Below are 14,592 nucleotides of genomic sequence, written 5' to 3'. Positions count from 1 at the left end.
TAAGCTTGTTGCATTTAAGGTGCTTACAAGTATTGTTGGAAGTTTCTAATGCTTGGGCTAAATATGATCCTTGTCACAGTTTCCAACCTAATGTCATGTGAAAGGTAGAAAGTCTAAGATTCTCCAATAGACAAGTTCACGATGGGTAAAGAATGAAGAACAATGCAAAGGAGTAAGAAATTTTCCTCCAAAACTTCAATGATACAATCAAGAAAGCAAGTGGTTGAGAAGGCAAGGCTTTTAAAACTACTAGTAGAGGGCAGGGATTAAAAATGGCAATATACAAATCAAATATCCATGTCTTGCACAAAAAACTTCAAAACCAACCTAGAGAATCCTTTAGGAACTCTGGAGATTAAAACCCCCAGAAACAAGGGGAATTATATGCAACATGGCTCAAAACTGTTTAGAGGTTAAACCTAGAAAGTGTCATGTCTAAGATATAATCCTTAGCTCGTGGAAGGGTTGTAGTACAAGGCTAAACTCTTTAGAGGTCAAACCTTGAAAGTTTAATGTCTAAGACATAATCATAGAAATCTTCCCTCCATAAGCAGAATTTTCAAACAATAATAATAGTTGAATGGTAAAATTAACAAAAAAAACCTACGTCATTTAAATGGAAATTGAAGAAGTTGTGAGGCATAATTTTATGTTGGCAATTCATTACATGCCAAAAAGGTTCTTAGGTAAGTCATAGTTTTATTAATGGAAGCTCTATCTAAGACCCAAAGGATGAGAGCAAAGTTGTTGCTGGAAGTCAGCTATCCTTATAAGTAATATTTATTTTATATTTATCTTCTATAGAATTTCTTTCATTTGTCTTCTTCCTTATTTGGAGAATGCAACTATATTTCTTGAATACTTGTTACTTGATTGTCTTATGTTTAAAGCTATTTTGCATGGATCTGTTTAAAGATTATAAACTTGTTACCTGTTTTTCAAAAAAAAACTTTCAGCCTGCTTACTTATTTGATGCATGTAATTATTATTATTTTTTAATTATTATTTGCTCCTTTAATAAGATAACTACAAAACTTTAAGTAATAATTAGAGTATTAAATCTTTGCATGTATCAAATACAGGAGAAAGCTAAGCTGAAAAAAATCCCATAAAAGCTAACAAAATTAAAATCATTAAACATATTTAAATAAATAAAATAGCTAAACATTAAATAAATAAATAATATTACAAAATTAAATTATTACACACACCATATAAGAAAACAGCAGACACACCAACCTTACATGAAAGAGAAATAACTAATAGAATTTATTTATTATAAAAATAACCAATCTCCAATCTCCAATGGTCATCCCTCCTCCAACCCTCAATTTAACAGTGAATACCCCATACCCTTAATTAATCTATACCAACAATCTTTTCAAGAGCAAAAACCACTAACCAAAAAAAATACTTCATATCTTCTTCAAATTTTTTTCACAAGTTATTCTTTATTTTTGGTTTATTATTATTTTTTCATTTTTATTATTCCTTTTCTTCTTTGATTTAAATAATAATAATTTTCACTAGTTATCATTTATCTTTTTTTAATTTATGATTGGAATTTAATATTATTTCAATCTTAGTATTCTTAATTCTCTTTTATTATATAAAATATGATTGGAATTTAATATTATTTCAATCATTTTTTTATATTATATAAAGGGCAAAGTCTAATGCAAAGATATAATATGAAGTGGCGCAAATCCAACTTTGAGAATTGCAAGTGGAAGGGACACATAGCCATCTCATCTCAGATAGATCATTATTCACAAAGGAGGAAATTGGAAAAAGCACTGATTGAATGTAAAGGCAGATGTAAGCATTCTTTTGAAAGAGCATATCCAAATATCATACAAACCTCAAAACTATAAGAAGATATCTAAAAATGCAAGAAGAAATTTGTGTTTTCTTGACCCACACTGGGATATAGACAAGATATCTGTCAATAGTTCATCCCATGGATCCCCAAACCCACTGCAAAGATGGACTCTATTGATCTCCTTTGCATTAAAGGTGGATCCATTCCACCTGATGTTTCTTTAAATGTCGTAATCCCTTCTCCCTTGCGAGGTTGACATGCAATAGGGACCAGTTCTGCAGTCTTGGATGGCTTCAAGTACCTTCATCCATCAAGTTTACCACTTTAATACAGCTCCCATGAAATGATTTGAAAATTAAATAATTTTTTAACAAACTTGTGATTTCCAATCTTGGATTTCCAAAACAAAATCTTGGTTTTTCATCAACGAATTTTCAGTAGCTGATAATATGGAACAGTTACTAGGTTTCGAGGCACACTAGTTACATTATGTAACATTTGCACAAATATTTTCTCACTATCAGAGGTCACATTACACTGTATTCCAATTTGGCGAACAATTCTGACCCTCGGTTTGCATTATTGGAAGGGGGTTTGTTAGTACTATACAGTGCCTAAAAGCTGTGAAAAGTCGTTTGGATTATTAGGAGCGTTACTAGGATTATGCAGTGCCTAAAAGCTATGAAAAGTGACTTTAAAAGTGAAAGCAGAGATTTGAATTTTCTTGCCCTGCACTGCGGCTATCTCCCTGAAGTTTCTGACATGACCCTCCGCACGAACGGGCTCTCTCTTGCTCTGTAACAGTGAAGGTGGGATCCATCCCATCTGGTAGTTCTTTGAAAGATCACAGTACCCTCCCTCCCTTGAAGGTTGCACGAACGGGCTCTCTCTTGCTCCGCAACAGTGAGGGTGGGAATCGTGATCCATCCCATCTGGTAGTTCTTTGAAAGATCACAGTACCCTCCTCCCTTGAAGGCTTCTCCCCCCAAATCCTTTCGGGGGCCAGAAATGTGTAGCATTGAAGCCTCAGGTTGCCCTTCGCCCTCACACGTACTTGCCTACCCGGTTTCTTTATGGAAAAGTAACGAAGGCCACAAAAAAATCTTTACTACCAAGCAATGTGATCTCTCAGGTGTCCAGCTCATAAAAGCCCTTTGTACACGAAGGGATTATATCATTCATTATTTCAGCCTTGTGCAAAGAACTTTTTTTTATAATTGATTCTCGCTAAACTGTTATTAGATAAAATGAGATTGGAAAAGGTCCTTGGCTTCTAGCACAGAACAAGTCTTTTTTTTCAAAAAGAAAAACACAGAATTGCTTTCATTATGAAAATGAGAGTTTACATTTGTACAAAGAGCTTCTTCACGGAAACACAACCAAAATTGGAACCCCAGTATCATCCTTCTACATCTCTATTATATTGAGCGTTCCCTATCCACCATATCCGGATAACATCATGGCCAACAAAAACACATACAAAAATCATATGAAAAAGAGAATCGCATACATAATAAGCATAAAAAACATGAAATCTGGTGAAACGCTTCAGATTCTGATAATCTGGTGAAACGTGTCATTCTCAAAAACTGAGTATCTGATCAAACCCAGCAACTGGCTACAACCATCTTTTGACAGTTGATCTGCCAATGATTTTGCCCCCTGAAGATGTGCGAAATAGATAATCTATTGAAGTACATGATCAATGACCTAGTACCTTCCATCCAGTTCCCCAGTGCTGGAGCTTTTAAACCATGTCTCTAGTTTTTTTTTCAATGAAAGAAATTACACCTGGAGCAGCTTTCAGGTGTGCATAGTTGTTCTGTATAAGATTGGACCACAAGACCAGTAAGAACCAAAGCATGTCTCTAGTTTACCCACTCAATAATCACTTTTGAATCACCATAAACATCAATTTCCTATATTTCCATCCCACCTAGCACAAAAGAGAACACCCCACAGAGCAAGGAGCTCAGCTCTCGTGTTGGATCCCTCTGAACCATCTGAAAGAAAAGTAGTTTCCAAGCCTCGAAACAATGACCATACCGCTTCCATAGTGCTCGAAAACCGATGCCACATTGAAGAAGTCAACAGGTAAGCTGAACCAGATATCCTTTAGACAGGAGTTTCTATTTGGCATCTTCATCAAAGAAGTCAACAGCGAAGCTGAACCAGATATACCAGATATTCTTTAGACAAATGTTTCTCTTTGGCATCTTCTCCTTAATAGGACCTCTCTCTTTAAAGAATGCCACAGCTTTAATGCAGGTGCCTCTCACATCTGGAATAGTATGGTCAAATATAGCTGCATTTCTCGCTCTCCATATGCCCCATATGACACAGAACGGCAGTGCTTTGTATGACTATCCCTGAAACCAAAGTGTAAGGCAGGCATCAATAGAGAACCCATCCCATGATATGCTAGTGTTAAGCATATGGCCTACCCCATCCATATCGCAGCCGCAAAGGGGCACCTTAGAAGAATGTGAGAGACATCTTCTGAATCCATACGACAGTTCGCACCTGCCAGGCCCCCGAAAACCTATTTTCAGAAGGTTTTCCCAGGTCAAAATCTGAGGCCCCTGAAAGCCTCTTTTGTAAAGGTTTTCTCATGCCAGAATCTTATTGTGGACATGTCAGAATACCATGTATAGAACAAATCTATACATGCTTGTGCACAGATCTTTCATGTCAGAATCCCATGCATAGAACAAAGGCTATTTTCAGAAGGTTTTCCCAGGTCAGAATCTGAGGCCCCTGAAAGCCTCTTTTGTAAAGGTTTACCCATGTCAGAATCTTATTGTGTCCATGTCAGAATCACATGTATAGAACAAGTCTATACATGCTTGTGCACAGATCTTTCATGTCAGAATCCCATGAACAAGTCTATACATGCTTGTGCACAGATCTTTCAATCCCTCTCTCCGGAGGTTTTACTATCCTTTATTCCAGGTTGGGTTAGGCTTCCAAACCTCCAGCTATAATGCTATAACTTTTGTTAAGGATTCTGAGTTTTATGGCATATGCAATGCCTAAACCTACTAAAAGCTGCATTCAAAAACAACAAAGGGAATTGGATTTTCTTGGCCCGCATTTTTTTTTATGAAAACTCCCAGTACCGTCCTACCTTGAAGCCTGCTTCCCCAAATAAGCTGCATTCAAAAACAACAAAGGGAATTGGATTTTCTTGGCCCGCATTTTTTTTTATGAAAACTCCCAGTACCGTCCTACCTTGAAGCCTGCTTCCCCAAATCCTGGTTAGGCTTCCAAACCTCCAGCTATAATTTTTGTTAAGGATTCCGAGTTTTATGGCATATGCAATGCCTAAACCTACTAAAAGCTGCATTCAAAAACAACGAAGGGAATTGGATTTTCTTGGCCCGCATTTTTTTATGAAGACTCCCAGTACCGTTCTGCCTTGAAGCCTGCTTCCTCAAACCCTTCCAGGAGCCAGAAATGTGTAGCACTTAGGCCTCAGCTTGGCCTCTGCCCTCACAAGCACTTGCCTACCGGTTTCTTTATGGACGGGTAAGATGGGCCACAAAAAAGCTTTACTACCCAGCCATGTGATCTGCTCTGAGGCTTCCAACTCATGACCCTTCGTACACGAAGGGATTATATTATTCATTGTTTCAGCCTTGTGCAAAGGACCTTTTTTTATAACTGATTCTCACTATCTTAGAGTAAAGGTAATTGGAAAAGGTCCTTCGCTTCTAGCACAGAACAAGTCAATACATGCTTGTGCACAGATCTTTCAATCCCTCCCTCCGGAGATTCTACTATCCTCCATTACATGTTGGATTAGGATTCCAAACCTCCAGCTATAATTTTATGGCATATGCCATGCCTAAAGCTACTAAAAGTTGCTGCTTTAAAAAATGACACAATGAATTGGGTTTTCTTGGCTTACATTTTTTTACGAAGGCTCCAAGTGTTTTGTTTTGTTACACCTATAAGATATTAAATGCTACAGTAAAAATAAGGGCAGTGAGTGTTTTGTTTTGTTACGCCTATAAGATATAAAATGCCTATTAGATATTAAATGCTACAGTAAAAATAAAGGCAGTGAATCGAGTTTTCTTGACCTACACTGATATATCTACCCAGAGTTCCTTACATGGTTGTGTTTTGTTTTGTTACGCCTATAAGATATAAAATGCCTATTAGATATTAAATGCTACAGTAAAAATAAGGCAGTGAATCGAGTTTTCTTGACCTACACTGATATATCTACCCAGAGTTCCTTACATGGTTGCCTAGATAACATAAGGTAAGATAATTATATTTGCGTCCAACTAATGACCACAAGACAAAAGGACTATTGAATATAATGGTGTCTATACAAAGCGGGAGAACCAAACGGTCTCTTATAAAAAATACAATGCATAAAGTTAATCAACATCTGGCCCTAGCAGAGAAGATTCGGGAGCTAATAGGCCTCATGATCATACCCATCTCTCCTAACATCCAGGGCTGAATGAACAACACTGAAGAAACTCAACAGAGTTTGTTGACCCAATAAAGAGATGGTGGCAAAGTGCAGACTGTCGACTAAATTGCTTCCTAGGGGGTTTGCACGCTGCTGAATGCTGTAGGACCTAGTCTGTCTCCCAAGAACAGAGATCTGGAACAGATCTGAGACGGATCTATTGCTGAGATCTCGTTTGGCAAGGTGAGGTCCCACGGATCCTCACTGATTTGGAGTCTAGATACATGTTGGTATCAATCGATCTCTTAGTGCCCCTGTCTATGCCCATATCTTAAGGTAGTACCCTGAAAAATGTCGTGATCCTCTGTGTAGGGTCTGAACTAGCAATGGAACCTTCCTCTGATCTCATAGCTGAAAAATGTCGTGATTCTCTGTGTGGAGTCTGAACAAGCAATGAAACCTTCCTCTGATCCTGTAGTAGACAAGGCATCCAAGAATGAAGTGCAACTCAGTCTCCACTTCATGTAAATGACATACCTGGCAAAGTATGTCTAGTCTTTACCCAAAGTCTATGAGAACCTACTCTGAACTTGCTTATAATAATGCAAAGAACATGCATCCAGTGGTGAAACGGTGTTCCGTGGATCCTCAGTGATCTAGAGTCTGGATCCGTGCTAGTATCATTGTTTTAAAACTGACTCTGGTTCAGAAACGACGATCTGCTCCACTCCACCAATTTGATAGTTGTAAAAAATACACTGAATATTTATTTTTTATAAATAAACATAATTTTAAAGATTTTCATTCATGTTTCCAAACACAAAGCTTTAGAATAAAAAGAGAAGACAACCTATGATAAAGTAGGCTCATGAGTATGTTCATTATATCAAAATGACACCTAGTGCATTGTCCAATACAAAGTTCATACTTAGCCACCAATGTCAAGATTCTTTTCTGTGTCAGCCTAAGGACAATCACTAGACTACAACAACAATAATACCTATTCTCTGCCCCTAATGAAGTCTCAAAACCCTTGACTTAATTCTGGTCAAACTCCAAAAGAATGAAAGGTTAAATATATACTTAGAATACCCGCCTTTTTAAAAACATTGTATGGCTCAATGGATTGCTTTAGTTTTCTAAAGCATGCCACTAAGATAACCATACCTCAGCCTTGTAATTTTCAAAACTCTCACAATGATAGATTACTTTAGGGCTATAAATATGCAATAAACAATAACTCAACCATTGACATCTAGAAGACAAAACAACTTTTTGACAAATGTGCTTCAGGATTTTTGTCAAAGAGTCGAATCGGTCGAATTGTTACTGAGCCGGCCAAGTCATTACCGAGTCACTGAGTTGAGTTGTTACCAAATCGACCAAGTCAATCACTGGCTCAATAACATCTTGTCCAGCCATTTTTTTTCATCCACTGAGACGACCCAACCAAGCATTAGCTCGATCTGAGTCGACTCAACAATTTTTTAAAACAATGGCTGGTATCAATCGAAATCTTGGTGCCCCTTTCTGAAGGTAATACATTGAAAAATGTCATGATCCTCTGTGGGGTTTGAACTAGCAATGAAACCTTCCTCTCATCTCATAGATGAAAAATGTTGTGATCCTTTGTGTGGGGTCTAAACAAGCAATCAAACCTTCCTCTAATCCCATAGTAGATAGGGCATCCAAGAATGAAGTGCACCTCGGTCTCCACTTCATGTAAATGAAGTACCTAGCAGAGTCTGTCTAGTACTCTGCCAAGTCTATCCAGCAGGTGGTCCACCTCTACCCAAAGTCTATGAGAACCTACTCTGAACTGGCTTAAAGGAATGCGAAGAACAAAGAACATGCATCCAGTGGTGCATTCAGGTGCATTCATCCAGTTGTAAATGTACATTAGGGTTGAACAATGAGTCTATCTCTAAAAATCTTGTAATCCCCTGTGTGGGGTTGAACAAGCAATGAAACCTTCCTATAATCTAGTAGTGGACAGGTCATCCAAGAATGAAGTGCACCTAAGTCTCCACTTCATGTAAATGACATATTTGGCAAAGTCTGCCTAGAGTCTATCTGTCTAGTCTGTCCACTTGGTGGTCCATCTCTACCCAAAATCTATGAGAACCTACTTTGAACTGGCTTAGAGGAATGCAAAGAACATGCATCCAATGGTGCATGCATCCAAGGTGAAACGTATATTGGGGCCAAACAATGAGGCTATCTCTCAACTCCAAGAAGTGCTCAGCATAGAAGGTCATCTTTGAGACAAACATAGCGTGTAAATATCCTCCATGATGATCTTGTTTAAGACCGGCTTTCTTGCCTCATTAAATTCATTAAATTGAAATTGGTAGCACCCATCCTGCCTGGTAATTTTTGAAGATCAAGTCACCTCCACCCTTCACAGAAAAGATATTCCTTTAAAATATGCATATATCCACCCTTGCTTCCACCCTTGCGAATAAGCAGGGGTGCACAGCTCTTTAGATTTCGGCTTCCCCTCTCTCCTTCATTAGACAATATTGCTCACAATCTAAGATCCACCAGTGCACGCTGCTTGGGTGTCTCTTTTGAGAAAAATACTACACATCTCCTATCTAACGTAACCCTCTAATAGTTAAAATCATACTAGAGTTGCACTGCACTGACTTGCATATTCAAATAGAAACTTAACCTTAGCTTTAGAATAAGCAAGGTTATTCATGAAAAAAATTGCAGTAATTTGTCTATCACTTTTCAGAGGTCATATTATCCTATATTATCCAATTTGGTTAGAGCCATCCACGGAACTAAGATGAGGATTCCTTTCAAAAAAAAATGGTGGGCGTCTCAAAAAGTCTCATTCCACCCATGGTGTAATCTGTTTGCAGCTATTTTCCCACTTTTGCAAACAGTTTTTCCACTCCTGCAAAATCCTCTATGAAGATAGACTTGTTCCAAAGTATTCGAAAGAATTGGCATGGAGATAGATTTCGACAGATGCTCTTCTAGAGGAAATCGTTTTACAAGTAGTATGTGGTGAGATGGTAGACTATGAACAAGTTTCTTTCCGTACACATCCTTAGCCAGACCTTGTCCAGTACAGACTTTTGAAGCTGATGCTATTAAGGCAGAGATCAATGACAATAAAAGCAGAACAGTTGAACAGGTAAAAATTGCTACAGTTGGCTTACCCTCCAATAAATAAAAAAGAAACTCCCATACAAAGCTAATCCAAGGCAGTTTCATCATCTATTGATCATTCAGCTCGCTCAGATAATAGATCAACGTATATAGATGTTGAAAATACAAAGAAATCTAAGGTGACTGCAGAAATTTAAAAAATCAAATCATATTAAGTTAGATAATGGTTTCAATGGTAACATATTACTGTAAAAAAATTCTACCCATACGGCATAGTTTAGCAAAAGTAAGAAACCATCTGTGATTGCTTTCAAAACTCAGTATACTTTATTCAGGATGCCTGCAAGAACTAGACGCTCACAGTTGTCCAAGTTTTGTAATTCTTCGGCATTTAAAGGCATTTTCGGTTCAAAAATTGAAGGCAGGGATTTTGGTACACAGTAATTCTGGCTAAAATTGCATAAGACTAGCCTACATGGAGACGGCCGAAGGCTCGCATGGACACTACAAAGGGTATTGTCCTTCATGATCATATCCCTTTTATATATCCAAGAATTTAAGTTCCAAACTAACATGCGTGTTTGACTTGAGTGAAATGGCTAAGGGGCAAACGCGACGGGTCAATAAAGGGCAAACGCGACGGGTCAATAAAACCATACCGCCTCACCAATAGTTTCAAAGTTGCTAAAAAATGAGCATTTAAGTTACACTATATGATCACCCATGCATAACTCTGACACTGAGAGCACAACACTGGCTATCAAACCACAAACTCTGAAAACTTAAAAAGCAGCACATAGCCCTGACGATGGAATTCTAAACCCTTTAAAAAACAGCAAATCACCCTAACAATCAAACTCTAAATATGAGTCATAAAATATGCAATATATTTAGAAAACAAAACAGCCATATAATCCTACGATAAAAACCCTATACGACATCTACACCTCATAATTAAACCCTACCTATTACAACCTAAATATATCCCTGCTTCAAGACCGGGAAAGACCATGCGCTAGCCTAACATAAAAATCAATGTAATACCCATATTATAAGAATGGTAGAACTGTTAACCGCCATGCTTTTCACCCTTTCAACAGAAAAATGAAGGAAGCCATAAGCAGGGCCGCGTATAAGTTCGATATTGCTTACGATTATGTTGAGAACTAAGAACAATAATTTCTTAGCACTCGACCGTCGATAAGCTTAGCCTGACAGCATAAGAGGAAGGACAAAACTGAATACATGAATAATCAAAAAACTAAAACATAAACATGAATGCGTAAAAATTAAGAAGGATCAGACTGACGTGCAGGTATCATCAGGCAAATATACGAAGATAATTGCATCTGAAATGCGATGATTTATCGTCATATCCCTCCATACACATTTTATTTATCGACCCCAGAATATCAAAATAATAAAAACATAGAGGGAGGTCAGGTCACTGCAACAAAAACTTGAGATGCCTCTTAAAAAAGGGCGAAGATAGGGTTTCCGCATCTAGGTTTTCAAAAGCCCGGTAATAAACGAAGCGTTAGGGTTTCTGCAACGAGGGTTTACGTGACTATCAACGAATTTTTATAATAACATTGCATCTTTCAGGCTCATCCGCAGATCACTTAGCACGGCGAAGTTAAAAACAAATAAATTAATTAATTAAAAAAAGGGGTTATTTGAGGTTGTTAAATTTAATTATTCTTTTAATATATATATTTTGAAGTTGTTAAATTTAATTATTTTATTTTAGATAGATTTTTATTTTTTTGGTTCATGAGTTTATATTTTAATAAATTTGATTCGTAGATCAATCATAATTCTAAATTTATCAAGTGTTTGAAGGAATTAAATTTCTTTTCAATTTAAATGAGGTTTGTATTTCAAGAGATTTGATCTCTCTAGGTTTGCATCTCTAGAGATTTGATTCCTGTGGGGGCTAGTTGATAAGTTAAGATGGATCTAGGTTGGTTTCTTTATTTTATGTAATTTGAGTGAGTCAAAATGTTTTACTGATAATTATAATTATTAATTTTTTATTTTAATTTTTTTATGTAATTTGATTGAATCAAAATGTTTTATTGATAATTATAATTATTAATTATTTTTTATTTTTTATGTAATTTGATTGAGTCAAATATTTTATTGATGATGATGGTGATTAATGTCCATTAAGACTAATCACCTTAAGAAAGAAATTAATTTAAACTCTATAAAAAATCATTTCTATGACGGAAAAGAAGGGAGAGAAGCATTCAAAGATCATTGTAGTTTTGTTGACTTAACAAGTCAATAAGGTTGGTATTGTGACAAAGGTTGTGGAAATGAGATGTGAGTAAGAGTCGTGCATTCCAAGAAAAAGTGTTTTATGCCTTCAACTCTCTTAGTATCACAAAGGTGACACTCTTTCGTTCCAAGGTGTTTTGGGAATATAGCAAAGTCGAGTTTCACTTCGAAGCTCATGAGAATTAGTTCTTATCTTCACAACGTTCATTTTCTTCTTAACATTGGTCAAGACAGAGAGATAATTCGCAAGATTGAGGTTGATCACATCCTTATAATACCTTAGCTTCATTTTTCCTTCTAACTTTGTATAATCCCACAACTTATCTTTAAATTTGGAAGTAATAGTACTTTTAATATTATCCTTATTCTCCAAGATGATCTCCTCCTTTTCTCCTAATTGTTAAGCCAAGACTACATATCATTATGCCACCCTCGCTTGAGCCAAAGATGGGGGTTTTGGCTAGAGTTAGAAGCAATTTTGGGCAACCTCTTGGCTTTTGCATTGTAAATCTTCTTCCTATACATCAAATACCTAAACATATTCATGCGTTCAATGGGGAAAGACTTGCTTTGATCAAGAGGATAAGGTAGGGAGTATTTCCTTTAATATTGAGGTTAAAGGCTATAAATTGCTTTTGGACCAGCTTGATCCTACTCCATTATTCTATAGATATACTACAACCCCAAATGTCACACCCATATAATATAACAGGGGTGATGAGAGTCTCAAAGAGGAATTCTTTATCACTCCATGCCCAAAGATCAATCGACTTACAATTGTTTTTCAAACTCATAATAAGCTTTCCAGCCTCCTATTATCATCTTCTCAATGTTATAATTCCAGTTAAGCTGTTGATGAATGTCAATACCTAAATATTTGTAGGAAGAAACCTTTAAGTAACTATTATCATAAACAAAATTATCATAATTGATTTTTTTGGATTTGATTATCATGACTTTAGTCTTGTCACTATTAACAGTCATACCCATCTTCACGCAGTAATCGTGGAGAATTCTAAGTTGCTTGTTGAGATCATCATGGATTTTGGGTAAAAGAACAATATCATTGTAATATTCCTAATTAGCTATGGCTAATTGGAATATGCGATTTTGTTCGATTTTTACCTTCTGTAGTTATTTGTAAATAAAAAGTGAGGAAGGGGGAACATAACTCACTTTAGAATAAAAAGTCATTTCCTAGGTAGCACAACATTGTGACTTAAGGGGGAACCAAGGGGGCCAAAGGGGGACGCAGAAATGGGGCCCACGTAGACACATGGAGGGACTACGCAAGAGGGAATGAACACATGGCAAGAAGGGGATCACGCAGGAGAAAGTGAGCCTAGGGATTGTGAGAGGCAAAGGCTATAAAATAGAGAGGAACCCCCTCATTTGGGATCATTCTGGTTATGAGCATTTGTGATAGTCATTTCAACTTAGAGCACGCTAGTTGTTTAGCTAGTCTGCAGCACTGTTTAGTGCATTGAATGTCTCCGTTCGGAGATCTCACCCTTAGCCCCGGGGGACTTCGAGTGCCTGCTCGGGCAAAGTATTTTCATTGGCATTACAGCAGTAGATTCATCAGCATTTCAGCAGCAGTTCCATTAGCATTTCAGCAGTAGTTCCATCAGCGTTTCAACAACAGTTTCATCAGCGTCTTTAAGGAACTGCGTAGAACCCTAAGGGGGTGATTTTCAGGGGTCGGCCATTTCAGAAAATCTTTCTGGGTTTTTCTGGGTTTTTTTAGTAGAGTCTGATTCCAGAGTTTTAGCCTTTTCTGAGGAGGGGAGCAACCCCAAATCCTCATTCGATTTCTAGCAGTAATAGTAGCACGACAGTTTCCCAGCAGCTGGGACGCAGATCAATGTGAGGCCATTCCAGGAAATCTTTCTGGGTTTTTCTGGATTTCTTGAGTAGAGCCCAAATCCAGAGTTTTAGCTTTCTCTAAGGAGGGGAGCAACCCCAAATCATCATTTGTTTCCTAGCAGCATCCACGCAGAGAGGCCATTCTTGTCATTCTGAGAATATTTCTTCACTTGCCTTATGCAAGTCAAGGTGCCATCTATCTGTTCGCCTCTTGTACTCATTTATTGCTCAGTATAATAAAATGGCTTAGCATTTCTCACTGCACTTCTTGTGTATCTGCTTATATTTCCAGTTTACATCATTATATGTTGTTCCACTGTTATTTTTATCACTTCTGGGTTATTATATCATTTGCACATATTTGGTTGGAGTTTTTGCTAGGGTTTGAGGAATATTCTGGGTTAGGAATATTACAGTGGTATCAGAGCATAGATCTGGCTCAGCCTGTGGAGCTAGCAATCTATGACACCGGGGGAAAAACCCTATATCTGTTACAAAAGTCAAAGATATAAAGGCACTGGGCATAGGTTAGAGAACACTTACGGAGAGGGAGACTGTGTTCCAGTGATGGACACAGAACAAGAGAAGCCTGTGGTGGACACGAAGCAGGAGGATCCGATGGCAGATGATGACGGGAAGAGATTTGCGGATATGCTCCTCAAATCAGTGCAAGATCTGTCGAGGCAGATTGAGGTGATGGGGCAGAGATTCGACAGTAGAGGCTAGACAGTGGGAGAGCCCATGAGTTTTTCATATCAGTGAGGGATCAGGTGCATCCCATCACTTGTTATTGCAGCGTGATACTGTGCAGTAGGGGGCCTCACATGCCCCTACACGCTCTACCATGCCCACCTTCTTAGGAGCAGACACGAGGGCCGCAACCCAGCAGGAGGCAGAACCCGGGCATATGGGCGATAATTTTTCAGAGTACCAGGCCTATGGGCAGGAGTTCAGGGAAGCCCTCTCATTCAGAGATTTTGTTCAGCTCCAACTGGATATCAGACCCCACGATCATCACAAAGGGTACTGGCATTACCATGATGGTGACACCCACCGTGCAACGAGCAGA

At 37.8% G+C, this 14,592-nt stretch overlaps 1 non-coding gene across 1 annotated transcript; it reads right to left on the bottom strand.

The window, feature by feature from the left end:
• Positions 1 to 10,666: 10,666 nt before the first annotated feature.
• LOC149200741 (small nucleolar RNA Z122) lies at positions 10,667 to 10,756 on the bottom strand. The gene has a single exon (XR_016254068.1). It is a non-coding gene; the product is annotated as a small nucleolar RNA Z122 (small nucleolar RNA).
• Between the last annotated feature and the right edge of the window lie 3,836 nt (positions 10,757 to 14,592).

This window comes from Pinus tabuliformis, chromosome 2_1 (genome assembly GCF_031772625.1).
Source record: "Pinus tabuliformis cultivar Carrire ecotype Pingquan chromosome 2_1, CPIR1, whole genome shotgun sequence".
Taxonomy (NCBI): Eukaryota; Viridiplantae; Streptophyta; class Pinopsida; order Pinales; family Pinaceae; genus Pinus; species Pinus tabuliformis.
The sequence above is the reverse complement of the archived record's forward strand: the minus strand, read 5'-3'. Positions and strand labels throughout refer to the sequence as shown.